Here is a 15,767-nt window from a genome sequence, read left to right on the forward strand (position 1 = left end):
TACAGTTGCTTTGACACAATCTGTATTGTTAAAAGCGCTATATAAATAAAGGTGACGAATTGACTGCAGGGACTTGTTTAGAGGGGAAGGCATTTGTAAGAGTAAGATCTGCAATACGAGTTTCTGCGGGTTCCCTTCAGTGGGTCCCCACAAAATACTGTCAGAATATGGCTCGTGTTATCACCTCTGTTTTTTTTAGCCACCAACAGGTGAGGAGGGTGTTTTACCTGCTAATATTCTAATCTCAAAATGTATTTTGCCTGTGGACCAAGGTGTAGTTCATGTCCCTATAGTAAAACTTGGAGACAGGGACCAGTGGCTTAGGACAAAAACTTTTCTTGGTCACTTGTATATGGTCAGCTTACATCCTCTACAGTCAAAAATCTGTGTGTTATATTAGACAGCAAACTTGTATTTTGAAAAGCATATGTCCCATGTTTCAAAGACAGCATTCTTCCATAAAGTTTCTTAATGATTTAGCTCCTACGTACTTAACTAGTCTTCTATCACGCTACAATCGAGATTTGCATCCCATGGTAACTAGGAATTTCACAAGCTTCAGTCTGGATCCAGAACACATGAGAAGAGATGATGCCAACCCCTCAGAGGACCTCAGATGATGCCAACCCTGAAACAACATACAGAACAGGGCTCTGAGACAGACTCATAGGCAGAAGAGGCCACTGGGGCAGATTCATGGACAGGAAAGGCCTCAGGAGCAGATTCATGGAAAGGAGAGGCCTCTTGAGCGCAGTGTACAGCCCACACGCTTAAAATGGCAACCGCCATTACAGTAAGGGCAGCAGAGGGCAACAGGATCTCTAGGACGGCTGGGCTTGAGAGCACTGATGTTATGGGGATGCCCGCAGCTCGCTCCGACATCAGAGGTGGGTCCATCACACTAGCAATCAGACCTTTCAGTCCAAGCCCAAGCTCCGCGTCCGACTCAGGCGTGGCGGCCACCTTGGCCGGTGACTCAGGCGTGGCGGCCACCTTGGCCGGGGACTCAGGCGTGGCGTGAGCATACTGTGAAATGGCGGCCATGATGGGATGAGACTCTGAAATGGTGGCCATGTTGAGAAGAATCTCTTGAGGTGCCGGCATGACATGAGCAACTCTGGCTTGGCAGATGTGACGTTGTAATATACCTGCACATACAACTGTCAATTTATATATTTTTATTCCTTATTTACTTGTTCTATTTTTTATTATCTGTGTTTTTTGTTCTGTCACTGTCATTCTGTTACACTGTGGAAGCTTCTGTCACGAAAACAAATTCCCCGTATGTGTAAACATACCTGACAATAAAGCTCATTCTGATTCTGATTCTGATTTATTTTGAAGATAATCATACAGTAGAAGTTGAAGATAAATAATACAAAGATATTCATACAGTAGCCTACTGTATGCTAGAGAAGTGTTCAAATGAATACAGTTTTGTGCAGGACTATCAGATGTAATTATTCTTGATGTGTAATTGTGTTTAATTTATAAAGTGACTTAGGCAGCACCTAAATTTTTATAGTTTCACTGGAAACTATTTAAAGGTTAGTTGTCAATAACTAACGCTAACAAAAATAATAAATACTGTTACAAATGTATTGTTCATTGTCAGTTCAAGTTAGTTAATATTCACTAATGTTAATGTGAGGCAAGGTGCACCAGGTAACATCTTGCCTAGGCCAACAAATTGGCCAGGGCCGGCCGGGTGAGCAAATTATGGGGTAATTTTCATTTTGGGGTGAACTATCCCTTTAGCCTACACTCGAATTAGGAAAATCATATGACATTCTTCAGAAATATCATTCATTTCTGTAGAGCTGTACTGTGAATAAGAATCAATTGACTGAGTTCAGCTTTGAGAAAGACACCAACCTGTTTGTTCCTCAGTATCTTCATGTTTGATGCTGAATACTTCTGCAATCCTAATGTCTTCACTCTCCTCTTTAATAAACGCCATCTGTATAATAGTGTGTCACGTGGATGTTTTTCTGTGAGTTTGGACAAGATGAGAATAATGAACAGAAAGAAAATAAATCCAAATGTGTCACGTGTCTAGATGCACTTTGCTAAAAAAAAAGTTAAAAAATGTTATACAAAGCATTACAATGTTACATTCAGTAATGAAACATACATTTAAGAGTTCTCGGTAGAAGCATAAAATTGCCTGAACAGTTTGGAACAATTCAAATGCTCAAAACACAAACCTTTCTTCAGCCAAATCACAAAAGAGCAAGAGCCAGGCACAGCCTTATGATGTCATATCTCCCCTCCAAAATAAAAGTCCCATTCTCACACTAAAATCAGACATATTCAAATACAAATAATAAAACATATCAAGGATGCTCAGAGTTAAATTCTTGGTGAAATACATATGGATGTTGTGCTAAAAAATAACTAGAAGTGAAAGAGTTTGAACTACATCTAATATGTGAGATTCTGTAAATGATTCAACACTATATATATATACTATATATATATATATAATTTATTTATGATTTGTTAAGATACATTCAGGGTGAAAAAAAACAACAAATAATAAAAATTAATAAATAAATAAAAAAAATAACAATGATAAAAGTGAAAGTAATAGCGGAAGTAGTTAAGTAAGTACATTCTCATCAGAAGATAATGAAAAATTAGGAGATACTGCGACAAAATATTAGGTGCACTTAAAACTGAATTATACAAATCAATACAAAAATGAAATTTACCAGCTGGAATGAAAAGGCCTTAATCAGAAAAACTAAGAGTTTGCAGAGTTTGTATGTAAGCTACAAAGGGCTTCCGAATTTTAGAGAATGGTGTACTCAGCCGGTGAAAGGAAAGTCTAATTTTTTCAAGTTTCTAATGTTTTTAATGAAATATAAGGTTATCCACCAAGAGTGTGAAGGGGGTTAGGGAATTTCCCAGTTAAGCAAAATTTGTCGTCTGGACAGCAATGTGAGGAAAGCAATAAAAGCAGCAAAATAGTGGGTGCAAAGAATAATTAGTAGGCAGGACACCAAATAGACCAATGATAGGAGAGGGTTGAGTATTAAACGAGGAAATAGCTGAAAGAGAATTGAAAACAGACAGAGGAGAGGGTATTATCTTCAGTATCATCTTCCGGCGCCGCCGTGAGTGACATTTATTATCATTATCATTTATCCTATGGATATGGATTTTTTTGTGTTTTTGATTATCATTTATCCTATGGATAAGGATTCTCACACGCCAAAACTCATTTATTCGAGAAATCAACTGCTTGCACTGAAAACAAAGTCCCATGCAGGTGTGATTCCCCATTTTACCTGACGAGGTGAGGAAGCCATGTCATGGCTGCAGAGCTGGCGCTAAGCTAAAGGCTAAGCGGCTAAGGAAGAAGTGGCGATACTAGCCCTACAGTACCTTCTGTGATCAAGGGGAATGTGAACTCTGCCGAACAAGATCGATGAAATGGCTGCACTGGTGAAAAGTGTCAAGATCTACAGAGAGTGCCGTTTGTTGTGCTTCTGTGAAACGTGGCTCACGACTAGCATCCTGGATGCTAACGTGGAGCTACCCAGCTTCAGCACGGTCAGGGCAGATAGAGACACTAAAGCTTGCGGGAAGCGGAGAGGAGGAGGACTCGCTATATATGTGAACACAAGGTGGTGTAATCATGGGAATGTGAGCATCAAAATATCCAGCTGCTACAGAGACATTAAACGTCTGGCCGTAAGTTTGCACCCCTATTACTTGATGTTACGACCCAAAACCAACTTCAGCTCGTTAAATCTAATCAGAGAGGCAAGGACCGAACATATAAGAAAATCACAGTTGACTGAATGAAGCTTTGATGACTATTTATGCCATAAGAATGAATCCAAATGCAAAACGAACAAACAGACAAAATGCTATCCACAAATATACTATAATGAACAAAAGATTAACACAAATAATAACAGTAAACAGATAATGCTGCTAGGAAAACAGAAAACCTTGACTACTCCTAACCACCTAGAGAGATCTTACCTAGCTCCTGGGGAAAATAAAGTAGGTGAGTCTTGTGGGCCACTGCTTACCTCGTTAGATCTAACTAAATAACAAAACGTGAACTAAGAAAAATGAATCCACAACCTGCTACTGAAAAGACAAACAAATATATTTAAAATAGATGTTGAAAATTAATGTCAAAAAGAAAAAAAACTATTAAAAATCAGAAAACAGGATCACTCCTGCAAGGAGAAGAGAGGAGATGAGCGATCTCGCCATGAGGCGAGAGACCCAAACAAACAGCGAAAGACGCCATCAAAGTTTATATAGTAGAAAATCCAGATGACGTCATTCCACTTTTGAGGATCAGGGAAATCCCTCCTCCCGATTCCACCTACAGGCTGAAATAAATAAATCACTCTTGTGATAACAGCACCCTGAAGTGCTTGTGTTAATCTCCGGGGACTTCAATCATGTGACTATGGATACATTTCCTGCTTTCTACCAGTATGTGGACTGTAACACCATGAGAAATAGGACTATTGATTTACTGTATGCAAACGTGAAGGATTTCCCCTGCACTGGGGAAAGCAGACCACAAACTTGGTTCAGCCTCTCTACAAACTAAGACTGAGGCACACTGGGAACATCGAGGAGGTTGTTGACTGCACTACTGACTTCATCAACTTCTGTATGGACACTGTTGTTCCAGTAAGAACTGTACGCTGCTATGCATACAATAAACCCTGGATTACGAGTGACACCAAGGGTCATCTGAACCAGAAGAAGAGGGCCTTTAAGGATGGATATCAGCAGGAGCTTAAGCGCGTGCAGAGGGAACTCAGAGTCCAGCTCAGGAAGGCAAAGGATCAGTACAAGAGAAAGCTGGAGCAGAAGTTGCAAAAAAACAGCATGAAGGACGTGTGGGATGGGATGAAGATGATCACCGGATGCAGCTCAAAGCAGAGGGACACCATTGAAGGAGAAGTGGGGAGAGTGAACCAGATGAACAAATTCTTCAACAGGTTTGACCACACCAACTCGTTAACACCTCAGAACACTGCACCCCACATACCCTCAAGGAGAAGAGAGGAGATGAGCGATCTCGCCATGAGGCGAGAGACCCAAACAAACAGCGAAAGACGCCATCAAAGTTTATATAGTAGAAAATCCAGATGACGTCATTCCACTTTTGAGGATCAGGGAAATCCCTCCTCCCGATTCCACCTACAGGCTGAAATAAATAAATCACTCACGGGGAAATTTCTCTACCTGCATACCCACGTTACACTTGCCCAGAGAGTTCAGACACGCCATTGTTGTCATTGTTTACATCCGTCCACACGCCGATGTGGAGGTAGCATGTGACGTCATCTATTCTGATGTTGCAAAGTTACAAACACAGCACCCCAAAGCGCTTGTGTTAATCTCCGGGGACTTTAATCATATGGATACAACATTTCCTGCTTTCTATCAGTATGTGGACTGTAACACCAGGGGAAATAGGACTATTGATTTACTCTATGCAAACGTGAAGGATGCATACAGCACCACCCTGCACTAGGAAAAGCAGACCACAAACTTGCTTCAGCAACAACAAATATATGCTCATTCAGGAAGTGGTCTCCTGAGGCAGAGCAGGCTCTGAGAGTTTGCTTCTGAACTACAGACTGGGATGTACTGCAGGGGTCGCACAGTGGGAACATCGAGGAGGTTGTTGACTGCACTACTGACTTCATCAACTTCTGTATGGACACTGTTGTTCCAGTAAGAACTGTACGCTGCTATGCATACAATAAACCCTGGATTACGAGTGACACCAAGGGTCATCTGAACCAGAAGAAGAGGGCCTTTAAGGATGGATATCAGCAGGAGCTTAAGCGCGTGCAGAGGGAACTCAGAGTCCAGCTCAGGAAGGCAAAGGATCAGTACAAGAGAAAGCTGGAGCAGAAGTTGCAAAAAAACAGCATGAAGGATGTGTGGGATGGGATGAAGATGATCACCGGATGCAGCTCAAAGCAGAGGGACACCATTGAAGGAGAAGTGGGGAGAGTGAACCAGATGAACAAATTCTTCAACAGGTTTGACCACCCCAACTCGTTAACACCTCAGAACACTGCACCCCACATACCCTCCTTTGCTCTATTTGTCCCCGCTGGAGGAAACTACAGCACAGAGGAGATTGTTCCCCCACCCATGATCACAGCAGCCCAGGTGTGCGGAGAGCTGAGGAGGCTTCGTCCAAGCAAAACAGCTGGTTTAAATGGAGTATCCACGACTACTGAAGGCCTGTGCATTTGAGCTGGGCGATCTTCTACAGCGCATCTTCAACCTAAGCCTAGAACAGGACAGGGTCCCTTGGCTGTAGAAAACATCGTGCATCATCCCAGTCCCAAACAAACCATGCCCTGGAGAGCAGAATGCTTCAACCAGTCACCCTGAGCTGCCCTGACAGGCAGTCCTCAGTACGTGCAACTGGGGGAATGCAGGACTGACACTGTGGTCAGCAGTACGGGAGCGCTGCAAGGGACTGTACTCTGCCTGGTCCTGTTCACCCTATACACGTCGGACTTCCAATATCGGAGTCCTTTCACATGCAAAAGTTGATGGATGACACTGCGATAGTGGGCTGTATGAGGAATGGACAGGAGGAGGAGTACAGGAAACTGATCCTCGGATGCTCTGTGTAGGAGAGGACAGAGCTGCTTGTACTTCCTCAAAAGTCAATGCTGACATTCCTCACTGTTCTGGACCATACTACATACTACTCACTATGTACCCTTCACTATGTTTTGCACAGGACTCTTTTTACAAACAATTTACACAGGACTTACATTTAAATGTATTACCTATAAATTGTTTAGTATGTTTTGCATGCCTTTGTTATTATATACCTCATTGTGCCTAAGTTTGTGGATACTGTTGGAATTTGTGAATGAATTTCCCACTGGGATGACTAAAGTTTCTATCTATCTATTGTTACGTCCCTATGTGACGCTGACTTGTCGTTTGAGTATTTTCTTGTTTTTGTGTTCTTTTGCTTGAGTTTTTCCCCGTCGCGTTCTGTCTATCCCTTTTACTTTCACTTTTGCAGGTGACGTGCGGATTGGTCGGCTCACTTGTCAATCATTCGGGACGCGCTGCTTGGGTCTGATGACGGGAGGGGGTTGTTCTTCCATCGCGCTCGCTGATTGACATCCACCTGTGCTATATAAGGGAAACGCCAGTGTACGCGAGGGCTGGCTTTGTGAACTTGGGCTGTGATATTCTTTTTGTGTGTTTTTGTTTGTTTGGTTTAGTGTGTGATGTGCTTTGATTGCCATGTAAAATAGCTTGCCTACTTGGCTGGCCCGAAACTCCTGATCTGTGACATTTGAGAGCCTTATAAAGTTGTTTCAAAGATGTGTTAAAACTGGAAGGAGGTAAAGGGGTAGGTAAGTTATGTCACGTGACTTACATGGTGCACATGTAGTTTGATTTTGTTGTTAGACACACTAGGTTAGGGATTTGTGCCATTTTCTGTATTTTTGGTTTGGTTAGTTAGTGAAGTTGAGTTACGACGTCTCGGACGTTGAAGACGTTTTCCTTTTCACATTTTTCTTTATTTTAGCTTAGGACTAGACCAAAATGGGTTAGCTAGATTCCTTTTGGTTTTGTTACTTTTTTTCTTTTGGCACAATCCAGGTTCCCTTTAACCTCCCCAGTTCTCCAATAGTGTAAAGCTGCCGGTGTGTCTATGATTCTTTTATAAATTTCCTTTATTTTCCTATACATACTTATTCTTTATTCTCTTTGTGTAAACAACTGACACGGTCTTCAATAATAAAGAAAGTTCGCTTGATTTAGTCTCTAGTCTCTAGTCTTTTCCTTCACACACCGAGTGTTAAGCTGGTACTGGTCAAAACTGGTCAAAACTGGTCTAATGTTCCCCTTCTTAGTCCCTAGACGCCTAACAACCAAAGGAGGGTCGTAACACTATCTATCTATTAAAGTGGCAGCACGAGAATGACATCCATCACATTCGGGGCCAATGGCAGGATTAATATGAGCCAGTCTACTCTTAGACCAATGTGCTCTATGGACAACTTTACATTGTATCACTCCATGACGAGCACAAATAAAAGAGGAATTAACTCGAATAATAATTTCTGCCCAAGTCTCTTCATCTAATTTCATACCAATGTCTTGGGACCAAATTATACGAAGTGAGTTAATAGATATAGACTGAAAAGATACAATTGCATTATATAGCTTTGAAATGGACCCTCTTTGACATGCTGCCCTGAGTTTGGTCCGATGCTCACGAAGAACATCGGATAACCAGGGGTTAGAAGGGGCAGCCCGTGCTGGCCTGGAGGAGAGATGACAAATATCGTCTAGACAAGAGATTAAAGTAGAGCATAAAGTGTCAGTTGCTGCATTCACATCCAGAGATGAGAAATGGATACGTGAGGGAAGAGAGGAGGATACTACAGAGGAAAGATGGGATGGTGAAAGGTAGCGTAGGTTTTGTCTAAAAGTAACCAGTATAGGGGTTGGTGGCACACAGTTAGCAAAATGTAGTTTAACTATATTGAAGAAATGGTCAGAGATATGTAGGGGTTCTACCAAAATGTTGTCTGCAATACAATTGCGTGTGTAAATTAAGTCAAGTTGGTTGCCTATTTAATTTGTTTCTGGATGTTGATCTAGGTGTTCTGCTATCTCCTGGTTAGAGAAAATATTTTAGAAATCACAGTTTTTGAAAGAATAGTGTAATGAGCATATATATCCAGCAGAGGTCCATAGAGATCTATTCATTTTTCTGGAAGTGGTCAACTGCTCCTCTCACAACTTTTCTGATATATATTTTATAAATATATATTGTGTTACGTCCCTATGTGACGCTGACTTGTCCTTTGAGTATTTTCTTGTTTTTGTGTTCTATTGCTTGAGTTTTTTCCCCTGTCGCGTTCTCTCTCTATCCCTTTTACTTTCACTTTTGCAGGTGACGTGCGGATTGGTCGGCTCACTTGTCAATCATTCGGGATGAGCTGATTGGGTCTGATGACGGGAGGGGGTTGTTCTTCCATCGCGCTCGCTGATTGACATCCACCTGTGCTATATAAGGGAAACGCCAGTGTACGCGAGGGCTGGCTTTGTGAACTTGGGCTGTGATATTCTTTTTGTGTGTTTTTGTTTGTTTGGTTTAGTGTGTGATGTGCTTTGATTGCCATGTAAAATAGCTTGCCTACTTGGCTGGCCCGAAACTCCTGATCTGTGACATTTGAGAGCCTTATAAAGTTGTTTCAAAGATGTGTTAAAACTGGAAGGAGGTAAAGGGGTAGGTAAGTTATGTCACGTGACTTACATGGTGCACATGTAGTTTGATTTTGTTGTTAGACACACTAGGTTAGGGATTTGTGCCATTTTCTGTATTTTTGGTTTGGTTAGTTAGTGAAGTTGAGTTACGACGTCTCGGACGTTGAAGACGTTTTCCTTTTCACATTTTTCTTTATTTTAGCTTAGGACTAGACCAAAATGGGTTAGCTAGATTCCTTTTGGTTTTGTTACTTTTTTTCTTTTGGCACAATCCAGGTTCCCTTTAACCTCCCCAGTTCTCCAATAGTGTAAAGCTGCCGGTGTGTCTATGATTCTTTTATAAATTTCCTTTATTTTCCTATACATACTTATTCTCTTTTTGTCTTGTGTAAACAACTGACACGGTCTTCAATAATAAAGAAAGTTCGCTTGATTTAGTCTCTAGTCTTAGTAATTTTCCTTCACACACCGAGTGTTAAGCTGGTACTGGTCAAAACTGGTCAAAACTGGTCTAATGTTCCCCTTCTTAGTCCCTAGACGCCTAACAACCAAAGGAGGGTCGTAACACTATCTATCTATTAAAGTGGCAGCACGAGAATGACATCCATCACATTCGGGGCCAATGGCAGGATTAATATGAGCCAGTCTACTCTTAGACCAATGTGCTCTATGGACAACTTTACATTGTATCACTCCATGACGAGCACAAATAAAAGAGGAATTAACTCGAATAATAATTTCTGCCCAAGTCTCTTCATCTAATTTCATACCAATGTCTTGGGACCAAATTATACGAAGTGAGTTAATAGATATAGACTGAAAAGATACAATTGCATTATATAGCTTTGAAATGGACCCTCTTTGACATGCTGCCCTGAGTTTGGTCCGATGCTCACGAAGAACATCGGATAACCAGGGGTTAGAAGGGGCAGCCCGTGCTGGCCTGGAGGAGAGATGACAAATATCGTCTAGACAAGAGATTAAAGTAGAGCATAAAGTGTCAGTTGCTGCATTCACATCCAGAGATGAGAAATGGATACGTGAGGGAAGAGAGGAGGATACTACAGAGGAAAGATGGGATGGTGAAAGGTAGCGTAGGTTTTGTCTAAAAGTAACCAGTATAGGGGTTGGTGGCACACAGGTAGTAAAATGTAGTTTAAATGTAATGAAGAAATGATCAGAGATATGTAGGGGTTTTACCAGAATGTTGTCTGCAATACAATTGCGTGTGTAAATTAAGTCAAGTTGGTTGCCTGATTTGTGCGTGCTTGTAGTGGTAAGTCGTTTGAGATCAAATGAAGCAAGGAGTGAATGGAAGTCTGTAGCATAAGGCTTGTCCAGTTGAGTTCCCCTCCCGACCCAGTGCCCAGCCCACCACGGCCCATCAGGACAGAGCGCATGCCAGAGCCCACCGCTGACGGAGAGCCAGAGCCCACTGCGACCGCCGACCGCCGAGCGCACGGAGCGACAGTGCTGCGGATGGTCGCAGAGCCGGAGCTGCAAGTGACGTCAGTCAAGGTGCGAGAGCCGGCAACACAGTCCACCACGAGGGAGAACACTGCGGACAGAGAGAGCGCGGAGTGGAGCTCCGCCCACTGCACCGTGGCTGAGGGTGAGCTGATTATACAGCTGGAACTGCTGGATTCGAGGGGGATCTTATAAACTGGGAAACAGAGCTGGAAGCCGACTTGCCCACTCTCCTCTGGTTCCGTCCAGCCCTGAGTGGGCTCCCATTTCCCAGTCCAATAGTGAGAAAGTTCCTGTTCCAACGTCTAGCCAAGAGAAAGTGCCTGTTCCCATGTCTAGCCCAGAGAAAGTTCCTGTTCCCATGTCTAGCCCAGAAAAGGCTCCTGTTCCCATGTCCAGCCCTGAGAGGGCTCCTGGTCCCAAGTTAAGCCCAGAGGCTCACAAATGCCCGCCCACCCTCTCCTGCCGCCTCGGTCCGTGGACCCATCAGCTCCACCATGGCTCCTAGCTCCCTCCTCTCCGCCGTGGCCCGGCAGTCCAGTAGCTCCGCCAGACTCCCTTGTCCCTCCGGCTCTGCCTTGGTCTGGCGTCGACCATCCTGCACCTCGGGACTCCACTCCTCCAGATGCGCTTCGTCCCTCCAACTCCGTCAGGCTCCTCCATCCCTTTGGCTCCTCCTCAGTCCTCTGTTGCTCCGGCTCCACCGCGGCCTTTCGGATCCCCGCCTCCGTGTCAGTCGCTGGCGCCATCTGCTCCGCCTTGGCCCTCTGGATCCTCCCCCTCGCCCTGGCTCATCGGCTCTCCGTCTCCGCCTAGGGCTCCTCCACCACCTGCTCCGCCGTCGTTGGTTGGCCCCCTGGAGTTGTCAGCCCTTCCTCCACCATGGCTCCTCCCTCCGTCGGCTCCACCATGGGTCGCCATCATGGCTGTAGCCTGGGTCCTGCTTGGCCCTTCCTGCTCCAAGTCCCTCCTGTCTCCTCCCTGGCTCCTCCCTCATCCGTCACCTCCCTGGACTCTGTCTGCCAGCCCCCTCCCGGGTGTCCGTCCTCCTCCTGAGCCACCTCCCCGTGCCCCCTCTGTTGTTCTACAGCGCGAGGAAGTGCCTTTCGGGAGGGGGGCGATATGTCAGGATTCTGGACTGTTCTGTGGTGTTTTTCCTCCCCATGTGCTTCCCGTGACCCAGTTTCTTCCTCGTGTTGATTGTTTATGTCATCCAGGTGTGTCTCGTAATTAAATTAATACTGTTGTACAGTTAATTAATAATAATCTTATTCCTAAAATATCAAGTTTTCACTGACTAAAACTAGACTAAATACTTCAGGTTTTCATATGAAAAAATAGACTAAAATACTTTAGATTTTCTTGGACTAAAACTAGACTAAAATGTTGAGACTTTTACCCCCAGTTTCACAGACAAGGCTTAAGCCTAGTCCCCGAATAAAATGTAAGTCTGAGCTGTTTCAACTGAAATAAACTTGCACTGATTGATCTTGAAATATGTCAGTGCCCTTGTTTTGTCTCAAGATGCACACCAGTAATGTTTAAAAAAAAAATCATGTTTATAAAAATTACTTTAAAATCCTAATTGAACTATGGCCTAGTCCTGGTTTAAGCTAAGCCCCATCTGTGAAAACAGGCCTTTGTTTACAAAAACTTGACTAAAACTAAATAGGATAAGGTTGACTAAATATAATAACAAGGGGGTTGGTCTCAAATGGATCAGTAGATGGTATTTTGCCTCGGCTTATTGGTCAATGTCCTGTAATGGAAGTTTCATTCGGGGGTGTCAAAACCCCTTGCTTATTATACACAGGGTCTATGGTGTCTATGGTTTCTATTCCTAACTGTTTTATTTCATTTTAAATCAATTTTAGATTATTTTAAAAGTTTTTAATTTCCTTGTTTTATTGTTGTGATTATTTTTATGATTATTTTAATTCATTTTATGTAAAACACTTTGAATTACCATTGTGTATGAAATGTGCTATATAAAACAACTTGCCTTGCCTTGCCTTGCTTATGATCACGGAGAGTTTTTTTGAGTCCAGTTTCCCTAAGCCCGTGCTGGCCTGGAGGAGAGAGGACAAATATCATCTAGACAAGAGGTTAAAGTAGAGCATAAAGTGTCAGTTGCTGCATTCACATCCAGAGATGAGAAATGGGTAGGTGAGGAAAGAGAGGAGGATACTACAGAGGAAAGATGGGAGGGTGAAAGGGAGCGTAGGTTTCGTCTAAAAGTAACCGGTATCGGGGTTGGTGGCACACAGGTAGCAAAATGTAGTTTAAATGTAATGAAGAAATGGTCAGAGATATGTAGGGGTTCTACCAAAATGTTGTCTGCAATACAACTGCGTGTGTAAACTATGTCAAGTTGGTTGCCTGATCTGTGCGTGCTTGTCACTTACCACTGTAAGGCGTTTGAGATCAAATGAATCAAGGAGTGAATGGAAGTCTGTAGCATAAGGCTTGTCCAGTTGAATGTTGAAGTCGCCAAAGACTAAAATGGACTGCTATCCTCCGGGAATGAGGACATCAGCCCATCCAGCTCCTCTAGGAAGGTGGCTAGAATTTGGCCAGGAGGGTGGTAGATTACCACAACCTGGAGTTTTATAGGAGCTGTTACAGTAATTGCATGATATTCAAATGAGGTATAATTGCATAGGGGAGAGTGGGTTGAGTATTTCCAATTGTTAGAAAAGAGCAGACCAGTGCCCCCACCCCGGCCAACCTGACGGTGGGGGTGTGAGAGAAAGAGAAATTGTTAGCTAGAGCAGCTGGGGTTGCTGAGTCTTCTGGACGAATCCAGGTCTCAGTCAAGCCCAAGATGCTGAGTGTGGAGTTTAAAGAAAAAGCAAAAAGTGGACTGCCATCCTCTGGGAATGAGGACAGCGGCCCATCAGAGTGTAGGACAGAGCGCATGCCAGAGCCCACCGCTGACGGAGAGCCAGAGCCCACTGCGACCGCCGAGCCATCACCGCACGGAGCGACAGTGCTGCGGATGGTCGCAGAGCCGGAGCTGCAAGTGACGTCAGTCAAGGTGCGAGAGCCGGCAACACAGTCCACCACGAGGGAGAACACTGCGGACAGAGAGAGCGCGGAGTGGAGCTCCGCCCACTGCACCGTGGCTGAGGGTGAGCTGATTATACAGCTGGAACTGCTGGATTCGAGGGGGATCTTATAAACTGGGAAACAGAGCTGGAAGCCGACTTGCCCACTCTCCTCTGGTTCCGTCCAGCCCTGAGTGGGCTCCCATTTCCCAGTCCAATAGTGAGAAAGTTCCTGTTCCAACGTCTAGCCAAGAGAAAGTGCCTGTTCCCATGTCTAGCCCAGAGAAAGTTCCTGTTCCCATGTCTAGCCCAGAAAAGGCTCCTGTTCCCATGTCCAGCCCTGAGAGGGCTCCTGGTCCCAAGTTAAGCCCAGAGGCTCACAAATGCCCGCCCACCCTCTCCTGCCGCCTCGGTCCGTGGACCCATCAGCTCCACCATGGCTCCTAGCTCCCTCCTCTCCGCCGTGGCCCGGCAGTCCAGTAGCTCCGCCAGACTCCCTTGTCCCTCCGGCTCTGCCTTGGTCTGGCGTCGACCATCCTGCACCTCGGGACTCCACTCCTCCAGATGCGCTTCGTCCCTCCAACTCCGTCAGGCTCCTCCATCCCTTTGGCTCCTCCTCAGTCCTCTGTTGCTCCGGCTCCACCGCGGCCTTTCGGATCCCCGCCTCCGTGTCAGTCGCTGGCGCCATCTGCTCCGCCTTGGCCCTCTGGATCCTCCCCCTCGCCCTGGCTCATCGGCTCTCCGTCTCCGCCTAGGGCTCCTCCACCACCTGCTCCGCCGTCGTTGGTTGGCCCCCTGGAGTTGTCAGCCCTTCCTCCACCATGGCTCCTCCCTCCGTCGGCTCCACCATGGGTCGCCATCATGGCTGTAGCCTGGGTCCTGCTTGGCCCTTCCTGCTCCAAGTCCCTCCTGTCTCCTCCCTGGCTCCTCCCTCATCCGTCACCTCCCTGGACTCTGTCTGCCAGCCCCCTCCCGGGTGTCCGTCCTCCTCCTGAGCCACCTCCCCGTGCCCCCTCTGTTGTTCTACAGCGCGAGGAAGTGCCTTTCGGGAGGGGGGCGATATGTCAGGATTCTGGACTGTTCTGTGGTGTTTTTCCTCCCCATGTGCTTCCCGTGACCCAGTTTCTTCCTCGTGTTGATTGTTTATGTCATCCAGGTGTGTCTCGTAATTAAATTAATACTGTTGTACAGTTAATTAATAATAATCTTATTCCTAAAATATCAAGTTTTCACTGACTAAAACTAGACTAAATACTTCAGGTTTTCATATGAAAAAATAGACTAAAATACTTTAGATTTTCTTGGACTAAAACTAGACTAAAATGTTGAGACTTTTACCCCCAGTTTCACAGACAAGGCTTAAGCCTAGTCCCCGAATAAAATGTAAGTCTGAGCTGTTTCAACTGAAATAAACTTGCACTGATTGATCTTGAAATATGTCAGTGCCCTTGTTTTGTCTCAAGATGCACACCAGTAATGTTTAAAAAAAAAATCATGTTTATAAAAATTACTTTAAAATCCTAATTGAACTATGGCCTAGTCCTGGTTTAAGCTAAGCCCCATCTGTGAAAACAGGCCTTTGTTTACAAAAACTTGACTAAAACTAAATAGGATAAGGTTGACTAAATATAATAACAAGGGGGTTGGTCTCAAATGGATCAGTAGATGGTATTTTGCCTAGGCTTATTGGTCAATGTCCTGTAATAGAAGTTTCAATCGGGGGTGTCAAAACCCCTTGCTTATTATACACAGGGTCTATGGTGTCTATGGTTTCTATTCCTAACTGTTTTATTTCATTTTAAATCAATTTTAGATTATTTTAAAAGTTTTTAATTTCCTTGTTTTATTGTTGTGATTATTTTTATGATTATTTTAATTCATTTTATGTAAAACACTTTGAATTACCATTGTGTATGAAATGTGCTATATAAAACAACTTGCCTTGCCTTGCCTTGCTTATGATCACGGAGAGTTTTTTTGAGTCCAGTTTCCCTA

The 15,767-nt window shown here is 44.3% G+C and overlaps 1 long non-coding RNA gene across 1 annotated transcript; it reads right to left on the bottom strand.

Moving 5' to 3' along the window:
- Positions 1-1,004: 1,004 nt before the first annotated feature.
- On the bottom strand, positions 1,005-2,266 carry LOC107670541 (uncharacterized). Its single transcript, XR_001632099.1, has 3 exons — positions 2,208-2,266; positions 1,876-1,991; positions 1,005-1,148 (listed from the first exon to the last, which is right to left on the bottom strand). It is a non-coding gene; the product is annotated as an uncharacterized LOC107670541 (long non-coding RNA).
- Between the last annotated feature and the right edge of the window lie 13,501 nt (positions 2,267-15,767).

Source organism: Sinocyclocheilus anshuiensis, unplaced genomic scaffold (genome assembly GCF_001515605.1).
Source record: "Sinocyclocheilus anshuiensis isolate Anshui unplaced genomic scaffold, SAMN03320099.WGS_v1.1 scaffold1242, whole genome shotgun sequence".
Lineage (NCBI taxonomy): Eukaryota > Metazoa > Chordata > Actinopteri > Cypriniformes > Cyprinidae > Sinocyclocheilus > Sinocyclocheilus anshuiensis.